Raw genomic sequence first — 13428 nt, forward strand, 5'->3', positions numbered from 1 at the left:
TTAACTTCACGGGAAACAAGAGGGTCAAACCAAGCCAGTAAGAGTGGAAAAGCCCAAGCCTGGACGGGACACGCATAAACATAGTAGCTTCTCAGCACGGGCATCACGTGACCCCTCCCAGCAGTGAGACAGCCAGCAGTCATGCTCCCATCCTTCTCTCTCTTCCAAAGCATCTGCCAAACCAAACAGCTTCTTCCCCTGTATTATTGGTGTAAGCCAACCCAATAGTGCCCCTTTAGACAACTATAAATATGAAAGCCAAGAAAGAAAGTTTGTAAATCCCATTCAAGGGTAGAAAGTACACATATTCAACCTCAGCACACTGGTTATCTCCTATGTTCCAGGCCCAGGGAGCAGAGATAAATCTTTCCTGCCAAGTCCTGCCCAAATTATAGAATCTCTAACGCCAAGATTTGGGGTGATTTACTACATAGCAATAGATAACCAAAACATATGTCAAGCTTCCGCCTGTGGCAAAAAGCCTTAAGTTCTGGTGTGGCAAGACCTGGCTATCCAAATGGGTCTTTGAACCCAATCCTTGGGCTGACACATGCTCCTTGCCTAAGTGCTTTTGTATCCTGAGTTGCTTTTTATACAGCATCCCTACTCTTATTTCAGTAGGAAATCTCCCTGCATATCTAAGAATATTAGAAGATTCCCCCCCTTTTTTGTAGTAGGGTTTTTGCTCCTTGTGTTGCCTCTGTTCCCTCAGTGTCCCCTCAGTGTCCCTTTTTCCTGTCTGTTTTGGTCACCATCTATCATCTGGGACCTTTACTCAGGTCTCCGATGATCCTCTGTTGTTGGTTATTATTTGAGGCTGAGATTCTGTCACTTGCAATCTTAAGAGTCTTGACCAACACAAATGGTGGAAGCCTAAACTAAAATAGTATGAGCAAGGTTGACTGGAGTCAGACATTAAAGAGGTAAATTAGAGAGAACATGAAAACTAACTGAATTTGGAGAGAGGAGATGCTTTGAAAGAAGTCTGTATGGGGTGCAGCTGAAGCACTTAGGAGTGGTCAATTCTATGGGAGGTGTGGGATACAGGAGGGAAGCTTCACAGAAGTGCTGATATCCTGTTTGATCTCTCCGTACAGTTGGGCAGAATGGGAATGAGGAGTAGGGAGTGAAGGGAGCAGCGTGGCTGGTTAGAGGCCATCCTCGATGGTGACATCCTTAACTCCAAGCCGAGGGAGTTACTGGATGAGACATCTGGTGATCTTAGAAGGGGATGGGTATAATTTGCATATGGGAGAGAGGTGAATTGTTAAAAGGAAAGATTGGAGCGTGGTGGACTGTCTGCCAAATGGCCACCAATGATTCCTCTCACTCTGTATTCACATGCTGTTCCTCCTAGTGAGATGGAATCTATTTTACACCAATGTTTATAACAGCCATTATTTATTATTCAAAATAGTTCAAAAGCAGATACCCAAATGTCCATCAACTAATGAACAGATGAATAAAATATGAACAGATGAATAAAATATGGCATATCCATACAATAAAATATTATTTGGCAAAGGAATGGAGCACTGATAGTTGCTACAACGTGGCTGAACCTTGAAAACATTACACTAAGTGAAAGAAGCCAGTCACAAGAGAGCGCATGTTACGTGATTCCATTTATAAGAAAAGTTCAACACAGGCAAATCAATAGAGACAAAAAGTAGATTCATGTAGGAGGAGAGTTAAGGAAATCGGGAGTGATTGCCAAAGGGTTTCTTTTCGGGGTGATGAAAATCTTCTGGAATTAGACAGTGCTGATGGTCACACAACTCTGTGAATACACCAAAAACCACTGGATTGGACACTTTAAATGGGAGAATTGTATCATATGTGAATTCTATCTCAATAAAGCTGTTGCCAAAAACGCAGGAGTGGGGGGAGATGGCATCTATTTCCCCTCCTGCTGAATCTGGCCAGCCTTTGAGCAACAGAATACAGGGTACGTGAGGCGGTGCCAGCTCTGGGCCTAGCCGTTAAAAGCCTGGCAGCTGCTACTTTCACACTCTTGGAAGCTAGCTGCCGTGGAAAGGGAGATGTGTAGAGAGAGGCCTCATGGAGCTATACCCAGGCCTTCGTCACGTGAGCGAGGCAGTCTTGGACATTTCAGCTCCAGCCAAGCTGACAGCTGCATTAAGTCATGCAAGTGACCCCAGGAGAGATCCCCTAAAGCCAACTCACAGAATCATGAGAAATAATAAATCACTGTTGTTTTAAGCCACTGAGTTTCAGGGTGGTATGTTATACAATAAATAACTGAATCACAACCTCTCTGAGCCTCAGATTCCACCTCTATAACACGGGACTAATGCTTCAGGGTCATTATGAAGATTATGCCAGTGAAGCTAATGCCAGTGCAAGAAATACTAGTTGGTATAGTTGTTATTATTATTAAAAATCTCCCCAGGAGATCCTTGACGTATTGCAGGTGTGCTCCCTGGGAAGCCTCATTCCCACAAGCACCTGCTGCTTCCAATCACATGGTTTCCAAAAAGCTGGTTTCCTGAGAAAAACAAAGGCTTAAAAAAAAAATACAGGGGCTTCCCTGGTGGGGAGAGTCCGCCTGCCAATGCAGGGGACACGGGTTTGAGCCCTAGTCCGGGAGGATCCCATGGGCCACGAAGCAACTAAGCCCGTGCGCCACAGCTGCTGAGCCTGCGCTCTGGAGCCCGCGAGCAACAAGTGCTGAGCCCGCATGCCACAACTACTGAGGCCCGTGCTCCTGGAGCCTGTGCTCCGCAGTGGGAGAAGCCACCGCAATGAGAAACCTGCGCATCGCAATGAAGAGTAGCCCCTGCTCGCCACAACTAGAGAAAGTCCGCGCACAGCAACGAAGACCCAATGCAGCCAAAAATAAATTAATTAATTAAAAAAATACAATATCTGAAAAAATGAAATTTGAACTAAAAAATAGACTACCAAAGAAGGTTCTGCTTAGATTAGCCATCTACCCACCGACCTGTCCATTCAACACTTTATTAAACTCTTACTAATTACCAGACACCAATTAAGAGTAGCTAAGACCCTAAAACAAATAATTTCCACCTAGGTAGCTGTTAACAGAAGGGACTACACACATGAACTTCAGCTGAGAGATGGCATATGCAGTAGTAGATACATCTAAAATCATCCTGCTAGAGAAAAAAACCCTTAAATTTCTGCAGAGAGCTCAAAGACACATGCTTAGAATGCAGGCCCCAAGAATGATTCCGATTGGGGATCCCAGGAGCAATATAAAGAGAAAGAAATGAAAGGGGTCCCTAAAAAGCACATCCCTTAGTGAGAGGGGGGTCAGAGGGTCCCATTCACAGAACCTGGACCCCAGGTTGAGAGAAGAACTTGATCACCTGGCATCCCCTGCCATACCTGGTACAGAACAGGTCTGGGCAATTAACAATGCACAGGCTGATGACAGAGAGAGAAATCCTGCAGAAAAGGATGTTAAACCGCTTTCAACTGCATTTATGAAATCATTGATAAATTGATAACACTGAAATAAAAAAGCCTTTTAATCCTAAGAAGAATTAAGATATTTTTTTTTCCCCTCAAAAACGCTGATGTAATACTTAAGTTACACCAAAGGTAAGAAAGAGGGCCAAACCTGTATTTTCTGCATGAGGCGACAAGGTCCACTGAGCCCAGGAAGCACTTATTCTAGACAAGCTCTATAATGTTCCAAATCCACTGAATGGTAGTTACAGTCAGTATAAACAATACAGGCCCAGAAGTGGCCTACAAACCATACAGCAGGAGGGCTATGGGTGAAAGACACAACCTAGGGAGGCACGGGCCTGAATCTATTGTTTAATACAAATGCTGGGCTGACTTTTTTTTCATTGACATATAACATATACTAAAGTGCACAAATATTAAGTGTGTGGCTTGAAAATGTTTATACCCAGATTAAGATAAAAGAATACTCCTAGGGCTTCCCTGGTGGCACAGTGGTTAAGAATCTGCCTGCCAATGTAGGGGACATGGGTTCGAGCCCTGGTCCGGGAAGATCCCTCATGCTGCAGAGCAACTAAGACCATGCACCACAACTACTGAGCCTGCGCTCTGGAGCCCGCGAGCCACAACTACTGAAGCCCACGCGTCTAGAGCCTGTGCTCCGCAAGAAGAGAAGCCACCGCAGTGAGAAGCCCACACACTGCAACGAAGAGTAGCCACCGCTCGCCACAAATAGAGAAAGGCTGCACACAGTAATGAAGACCCAACGCAGCCAAAAACAAAAAACCAAAAAAACTCCTAATACCCCAGAAGTTTCCCTGTGTCCTTCCTAGTCAATAACAAACCCTATCCTAGTCTCCGACACCACAGCCAGGAGTAACCACTATTTTGATCTCCATCACCATAGATTAGTTTGGCTTAATCTTGAAATGCACATAAACGGAATCATATATTATGTGGTCTTTTCAGTCGGCCTTCTTTCATTCATCACAGGGTTACCTTGTTTTGAAGCAGAAACCCCAGAAACTGAGATTTATTTTCAGGAAATCCCCCTCTCATGTCATAGACCTGGATGGCAACTGCTCTGATTTATACTGGTTGTACTTCCTGCAGTCCTCCAAGCACATGTTGTAACAATTTATAACAGAACAGAACCTTGGATTGTAAAAGTTTTCCTTCAAGATAAACTAAATCTTTTAAAGCTATTCAAATCTATTCAATCTCAATACAGCCCCTGACTTGACCCCATAAAAGTAAAATCTTTCCCATAATTTCCCACAATTCCTCTTAAACCTATTTTTCTTCCTTGGCATCCACCCATTTTAAAGAACCCTCAAATTCTGAAATAAAATGAATTGTCAGTTCTGTTACTACTTTTGATTAGTAAGGGGTTAAACTATAGGAAAATCTGAGGCAGCCTAAGGCCCTAAATTCAGACAAATGTGTCAGGTCAGAAAAGACAGGAAAGGGACAACAGTACAGCAATAACATACAGGTACAGATTCCACAGTCAAACTTTCAGGATTTAAATCTGGGATCTGGCCATTTCTAGTTGGGTGGCATTGGGCAAGTCGTTACTCCACTATGTGTTTCAATTACTTCACTGTAAAATGGGAATAACTTCATAAGACTGTTGCAAGGATTAAATGTGAATGTATATAAAGCTCTTAGGAGAGCACCTGGCACATAATAAGCACTCGGTAAGAATGAGCTATATTCAAAAGCTGAAAGCTCTAAGACAGCAACTAGTCTGCAAACCAAAAGGTTATAAAACAGTCATAACGGTCACCAAGACATGTAGCACAGTGCTTCTCAAGATGTTTCCTTCCTAACCCTTCACAGACTGCTACTTTTTTGTAAAACGCAAGATTCCATGCTCGAATGTCACAGCAATGTCAAATTGCTCTCAAAGTTTCAAAATTTTTACTCTCACTTTCTGTATTTATCTCATTGCAGCCTGATAGCCGCTCAGGGACTGGCACTTGTCTGCACAGTAAACTTTGAGTAGCACTGTTCCAGCACACAAGAAGGACTCAGAAGCCTGCTGACAACTCAGCTAGCAGGTTAAATAGAATTATGAAAACATATTAGTAAAGAAAACCCACCCCAATAGCAGGGGCAAGAGGATGACTTGAGGGTCAACAAGTTGAGACATAAAACAACCCGAACAGGCTAAACCTGTAAAGCAAAACTGGCTGCCAGAGCAAGAATCCAACCGGTACTTTGCCCCCTCTCACTGCTCGAGGAGAGGCCTTCAGAAAACATGTCGGCCAGGAAGTCATCAGCCCCACAGGGGACAAGAGAAAGGAGGCAGAACTGATTCAGCCCTCCCCAGAAAGAAGTCCTTCTCAGGAGTTAGAAGCCACCCTAAAGCAGTCACCAAGCTTTGGAAATGTCACATGGCAAACAAAGGCCAGAGTTTCTTCTCCGCCAAAGAAAACATGCAAACATTTCCATTGGTGACACTGGACTGCACACATGCACACCTACGTAATACACATACAGTCGCCCCTCGGTATCCACGGAGGATTGGTTTCAGGACCCACATGATACCAAAATCTGCGGTGGCGCAAGTCCCTTATATATAAATACCTTATATGAAAGGTATTTGCATATAACCTACGCACATCCTCCTATATACTTTAAATCATTTCTAGATTATTTATAATACGTAACACAATGTAAATGTCATTTAAATAGTTGTAAATACAACGTGAATGTTATGTAAGTAGTTTCTGGAGCACAGTAAATTCAAGTTTTGCTTTTTAGAACTTTCTGGAATTTTTTTTCCCCAAATATTTTCAATCTGGTGGTTGGTTGAATCTGTGGGTGCAGAACCTGCAGATATGGAGGACCAACTGTATACATGCCCCATTCACATCACAGTACCTGTGCTTTTAGGAGGCTCCTGAGGTCCGCCCGGCCAGCCGTACTGTGGGTATCCTTGGTAGGGGTACCCCTGAGGAGGTGGGTAGGGTCCCCCCATAGGTCCTGGAGGGTAGCCCTCAGGCCCCATCGGCTGCTGTGGATAAGGTGGGTACGGAGCCGTCGGACCGGGCCCTGGATACGGTGGAGGGTTCCCTTGGTTCATCAGGGACCTGCTGAGTACACCTAAGAGACAGACAATGAAAGTTATTTGCATTTAATCTGGGGAAATCGTTAGGATAAAAACTGTAATCATGAGATCATTTACAAATTGCCTTAAAGATATCTTAAACCTCTTGCACATCTTCAGCTCTGCCCATTTTGTTTCCTTCTCACCATCACAATTGGCAAATATCTTATGTATCTGTTTGCCTTTTGCCTGCCCCCCCCACTAGACTACAGGCTGTGACAGCCGGAATCACATCAGTTTGGGGTCATCACCATGACCCTGGAGCTTAGCATAGTGACCGGCACAAGGCAGGCCCCAGTAAATGTGCTGAATGAAGAACCGATTATTATTTTGTTTTTTAATTCTCTAAAATATCCATAAATGTGACTGGATAGCTCTAAGAAGAAGGCAGAAAGTCTAACAGCATTAATTATGAATCAGATCAGCAGAGGCTGACCTGGTAACAGAAGTCCTCCAACAAACAGGGCTGGGCCACAATGGGGTTTTCTAACAAGCAGCAACACTGGCAGTGAGTGACCAGTGAGTATAAAGCTTGCCCCCACCCTGGGCACTGGGTGATCTGGTTGCTCTCCTGAGACCCACAGCTCTGAGCAGTTGAGCAGTATGCTCGGTTGTCACTACACAAAGGGCAGAGATGTCCACAGAGCATGCCAAGCATCTCCTCTGACCATCCAGGCTCCCAGGACTCTGGAGCACTCCCCAGGAGCCCCCACTTTGTTTTACAGGTTCCTGCTCTCGGTGGTTTGCTTCTGTGAGGGAGGCCATTTCTTCCCAGTCCCCAAAGCCTTTTATCCATTCTCTTGATTGGGCCTGAAGTCTGGAGGGGGCCAGCATCTCCTTTCTATCATCTCTGTAGCCCCCGAAGTGCCTGACACAATGACTTCCTGATTAAAAGCATTACTGGGGAATGCAAAGTACATATATTCTGGATGAACATGATTGCTATCATCTTGCTGCCTTGTACTCACCCCTCTCCTGTACTGATATTTAACGTTTTACCTATCTGAGTAAGTTAATAGAGGGAAGAGTCTCATACTCAAAATTTAATAATTTCACCATTAGTTCTTTTTCATAATATGCAATCAATAAATTCATAAATGACTCTATAAGAAGAACAGAGTAGCCATAAAGTAAGGTTCCCTAGAAAATCTACATTAAAACAGTGGACTTTGCTGGTTGCCCACGCAACAACCACATCCCCCTTCATAATAAATCAGATTTCCAGTTAAGTATCCATTCTTTCTTCCTGTAGTTTATATGCTTTGGGGGAAGCTCATTCCTTACCAGTTCCAGGGTGAGCCCAATCTAACCTAAGCCAATCCAGGTCACCCTTTCCTCTTTTCCATCAAGACTGATTCAAGGACTCCAGGACTAAGCCAATCACAAATGGCATCCTTTGGGCACTCGGATTAGTTCGAAAGTGGTTTGATCAGTTAAAATCTTGGGGCTTGGGCTTCCCTGGTGGCGCAGTGGTTAAGAATCCGCCTGCCAATGCAGGGGACAAGGGCTCAAGCCCTGGTCCGGGAAGTTCCCACATGCCACGGAGCAATGAAGCCCACGAGCCACAACTACGGAAGCCTGCATGACTAGAGCCCATCCTCCGCAACAAGAGAAGCCAACGCAATGAGGAGCCCACGCACCGCAACGAAGAGTAGCCCCCCGCTCGCCGCAACTAGAGAAAGCACACACGCAGCAAGGAAGAGCCAACGCAGCCAAAAATAAATAAATAAAATAAATAAATTTAACAACAACAACAACAAAAATCTTGGGCCTCTCCTAACACACTCCCAACCTTCCCTTCCCCTTAACACAGTCAAATACACGGTCTAGCAAGGACATGGCCTACAAAATTGCTGACAGCCAATCTGCAGCCGTGAGGGAGCCACCAGCCTTAAGATGAAGTAGATACTTCAGAAAGGTAGAGCAGAAAGAAGGAAAGAAATGGGATTCCAGGGACTTCCCTGGTGGTCCAGTGGTTAAGACTCTGCACTCCCAATGCAGGGGGCCTGGGTTCAATCCCTAGTCAGGGAACTAGATCCCACATGCCACAACTAAAACAACAACAAAAAAGATCCCGCAGGCTGCAGTGAAGGTCCCGCATGTGGCAACAAAGATTCCGTGTGCAGCAACTAAGACCCAACGCAGCCACATACACACATACATAAATACATAACTAAATAATTTTTAAAAAAATAAAGAAAGAAATGGGATTCCAGATGACTTTATAATAGCTCATAAATCAGATTAAAACCCAACCTAGGGCTTCCCTGGTGGCGCAGTGGTTGAGAGTCTGCCTGCCGATGCAGGGGACACGGGTTCGTGCCCGGGTCCTGGAAGATCCCACATGCCGCGGAGCAGCTAGGCCCATGAGCCATGGCCGCTGAGCCTGCGCTCCACAACGGGAGAGGCCACAACAGTGAGAGGCCCCTGTACTGCAAAAAAAAAAACAAAAAAACAACAAAAAAAAAACACCAACCTAACCTAAGCTACCTCTGTAGAATTTCCACTACTGGGAACCAATAGTAAGGTAAGCTAATGAACCCCTCTGATTGATGTTCAAGCAAGCAGACATTTATGCAGTGCTGACTGTGCCTGGCACTGTGCTAAGTAGTGGGGTATAGAAATGGATATGCTTCAAATCCTTCCCCTGGACAACAGGTTAAAAAGACAAACATAAGGATGGTAGTTTTTAGAAAAGGTGGTAAACAGACTGCTGGGTAGCAGTAGGGGCTTAAACTCAGTTGAGAGGAGGTGGGAGTGAGGAGAGTGTCACTTGAAGGAGGGGATAATAAACTGAAACTTTGTAAGATGAAATCGGAATGGCTAGAAGATCTCTCTTTTGACCTCATCTGCATTCTGTCTCTCATTCTTCTTTCTTCAGGGGCCTGGGAGGGATTCAGAAAAGCACTAAGGTTCTTTCCCTTCTTTGCTCTCTGGTCTATGCCAACGTGGCATCACACTCTGACCTGGAAATGGCCTTTCCCTTTACCCTAAACCAAAGGCTCACGGTGACAAACACTGCAATCATCACGTGAACCTGGGCACCTAACTGCTGACTACTTCTGCATTCCCTCTCTCCTGCCTGGAAGGCTGTGGTAAACCTAGTGAGCCCTGGTTAACACAGAAATCAGTCTCATTAACCCCTCTACAGCTATTCCATTAGTTATTTTTTAAGTCACAGAAGTAGAACACAGCCATCATAACTACTCTTTCCTGAAGTTCAGTGTGTGTGTGTGTGTGTGTGTGTGTGTGTGTGTGTGTGTGTGTGTGTGTGTGTGTGTGTGTGTGTGTGTGTGCGCGCGCGCGTGTGTCCTCTGACCTAATTCCATCAAAACTGTAGTTTAACTTCATTAATCCAACAAGACCCTGTAATAATGATCATTCTCCCTCTAGCAAAGTCTACACCTATATTTCTCTGACGACACTGCCCTTCTAAGAACAATGAGCAGTGAGAAGGCACAGAGAACAAAGTGTTTAGAACTATCACAACCTCACACCTCAATGTTTCATGACTTTTCTTGATCGATCTATGTGTATCTATTCCTCATTATTCCTGGGACCCTCAAAACTCTCCCAAATGTATGTGTCCTCCCCTTTCTCCCTCAATCATGTTTCCCCCTCATTTTTAGTATGTAACTTTCTCCCTCTGCCTGAGAAACTGCTTAATGTCTGGGGTCAGGGGAACCCCATGTACTACTCAGATGCACTTATAAAGAGCATAACAGATGCTCTACTGTCATGACCAACCCCCACCCCACACTCTGTCCTGTGTTCCCAGAACACAGTCACCTTAGAGGAATAAAATCTGGAACTATTTTCAGTTTCCTCTAAGCAGGAAAAACATCCCAGTAAGAGAACAGCAAAAGTCATAGAAATAGCATCTGTGTCAAGATCAAAGATTCCAGAGCTGGCATCTTAAAAGCAGGAGTTCACCCAGTGGGACTCCATTGTTCCCATGCTTGTACAGAAGCGAACCCAAGTAAAGAAAGATTCCCTCACATTGACACAGTCTAGTACAAACCACTTAACATAAGCAAAATATAAATGAGCTTTAAATTTAAGGTATGATACAAAACTTTAAAACATGAATGTTTTCCCTTATAAATTTGGTCAGGTGAAATGTAAGCTCTACTATAATAGAGTGTGTTACACTGAGGATCAAATGTAAACAGTGGAAATTGTAGCATTAAAGACAAATCATAGCTCCAAAAGAGACAGCTCAAATCAAGCAGCAGCCAAGATCCATTAAAACTGCATTGAATCTGGGCTTCCCTGGTGGCGCAGTGGTTGACAATCCGCCCGCCAGTGCAGGGGACACAGGTTCGATCCTTGGTCCGGGAAGATCCTGCATGCCGTAGAGCAGCTGGGCCCGTGCACCACAACTACTGAGCCTGCGCTCTAGAGCCCACGAGCCACAACTCCTGAGCCCACATGCCACAACTACTGAAGCCTGTGTACCTGGAGTCCGTGCTCTGCAACAAGAGAAGCCACCACAATGAGAAGCGCACAAATCGCAACAAAGAGTAGCCCCCACTCACCGCAACCAGAGAAAAGCCCGCGCGCAGTGACAAAGACACAACACAGCCAGAAACAATAAATAAATAATAATAAAATAAATAAATTTTTTAAAAAACCACTGCATTGAATCTATTTGCAAAAGAATTCAGATTAATGATAGTAAAGATGATCCAAGATCTCAGGAAAAGAATGGAGGCATAGACCGAGAAGACAAGAAATGTTTAACGAAGAGCTAGAAGATCTAAAGAACAAACAAATGGAGATGAACAATACAGTAACTGAAGTGAAAAATACACTAGAAGAAATCAATAGCAGAATAAATGAGGCAGAAGAACTGGTGAGCTGGAAGACAGAATGGTGGAAATTAATGCCATGGAATAAAGAAAAAAAGAATGAAAAGAAATGAAGACAGTCTCAGAGACCTCTGGGACAACATGAAACACACTAACATTTGCATTATAGGGGTCCCAGAAGGAGAAGAGAGAAAGGACCTGAGAAAATATTTGAAGAGATAATAGCTGAAAACTTCCCTAGCATGGGAAAGGAAACAGTCACCCAAGTCCAGGAAGCACAGAGAGTCCCATACAGGATAAACCCAAGGAGGAACATGCTGAGACACATAGTCAAATTGACAAAAAATTAAAGACAAAGAGAAAATATTAAAAGCAACAAGGGAAGGGACTTCCCTGGTGGCACAGCGGTTAAGAATCTGCCTTCCAGTGCAGGGGATGTGGGTTCAATCCCTGGTCAGGGAACTAGATCCCACATGCATGCCACCATTAAGGAGCCCACTGGCAGCAACTAAGGAGCCAGTGAGCCACAACTAAGGAGCCCACCCGCTGCAACTAAGACCCAGCACAACCAAAATAAATAAATAAAATAAAAATTTTTAAAAAGCAACGAGGGAAAAGCAACAAATAACATAAAAGGGGGGTGGGACTTCCCTGGTGGTGCAGTGGTTAAGAATCCGCCTGCCAATGCAGGGGACAGGTGTTCAAGCCCTGGTCCGGGAAGATCCCACATGCCGCGGAGCAACTAAGCCCATGCGCAACAACTACTGAGCCTGCACTCTAGAGCCCGCGAGCCACAACTACTGAAGCCCATGCGCCCAGAGCCTGTGCTCCACAACAAAGAGAAGTCACTGCAATGAGAAGCCCATGCACCACAACGAAGAGTAGGCCCCACTCACCGCAACTAGAGAAAGCCCGTGTGCAGCAACGAAGACCCAATGCAGCCAAAAATAAATAAATAAAATTAAAAATTTTTTAAAAAAAGAAAAAAAACATACAAGGGGGGAGTTCCCTGGCAGTCCAGTGGTTAGGACTCGGCACTTTCACTGCTGGGTGAAAGCCCTGGGTTCAATCCCTGTTGCGAAACTAACATCCCACAAGTTGCTTGGGGAAAAACAAAAACAAAAAAACATACATGGGAATTCCCATAAAGTTATCAGCTGATTTTTCAGCAGAAACTGCAGGCCAGAGGGGAGTGGCATGATGTATTTAAAGTGATGAAAGGGAAGAACCTACAACCAAGAATACTCTACCCAGCAAGGCTCTCATTCAGATTTGACAGAGAAATCAAAAGCTTTACAGACAAACAAAAGCTAAGAGAATTCAGCACCACCAGACCAGCTTTGCAACAAATGCTAAAGGAACTTCTCTACGTGGAAAAGAAAAGGCCACAACTAGAAATAAGAAAATTATAAGTGGAAAAGCTCACCAGTAAAGGCAAATATACAGTAAGGGTAGGAAATCATCCACACACAAATATGATATGAAAACCAGCAATCACGAGAAGAGGAGAGCACAAATGTAGGATATTAGAAATGAATTTGAAATTAAAAGACTGGCAACTTAAGACAATCATGTTTATATAACTAGTGGGAAGCAGCCGCATAGTATAGGGAGATCAGCTCGGTGCTTTGTGACCCCTAGAGGGGTTGGATAGGGAGGGTGGGAGGGAGGGAGACGCAAGAGGGAAGAGATATGGGGATATATGTATATGTATAACTGATTCACTTTGTTATAAAGCAGAAACTAACACACCACTGTAAAGCAATTATACTCCAATAAAGATGTAAAAACATTAAAAAAATAATAATAAAGTAAGATTCCACAGGGTGGGGGAAAAAACAAAAAACCTTCATGGGAACCGCAAACTGAAAATCTAAAATAGATAAAAAACGCACAAAAAAGAAAAAGCAATCCAAACACAACACTAAAGTTAGTCATCAAATCACAAGAGAAGAGAACGAAAGAGGAAGGGGAGAAAGAAGACCTACAAAAACAAATCCAAAATAATTAACAAAATGGCAATAGAAACATACATACTGATAATTA

The 13428-nt window shown here is 44.1% G+C and overlaps 2 non-coding genes across 3 annotated transcripts in view; one reads left to right on the forward strand and one right to left on the reverse strand.

Annotated features, from left to right (window-relative positions):
• The window catches only part of LOC101273407 (uncharacterized), a 50622-nt gene that overhangs the window by 20796 nt on the left and 16398 nt on the right, over positions 1–13428 (reverse strand). For both annotated transcript variants that reach the window (XR_007476822.1, XR_007476823.1), the window contains exon 2: positions 6346–6567. This is a non-coding gene — a transcript (uncharacterized LOC101273407). The remainder of the gene's footprint in view (positions 1–6345; positions 6568–13428) is intronic.
• Positions 8530–8602, forward strand: TRNAG-CCC (transfer RNA glycine (anticodon CCC)). Its single transcript has one exon. It is a non-coding gene; the product is annotated as a tRNA-Gly (tRNA).

This window comes from Orcinus orca, chromosome 3 (genome assembly GCF_937001465.1).
Source record: "Orcinus orca chromosome 3, mOrcOrc1.1, whole genome shotgun sequence".
Taxonomy (NCBI): Eukaryota; Metazoa; Chordata; class Mammalia; order Artiodactyla; family Delphinidae; genus Orcinus; species Orcinus orca.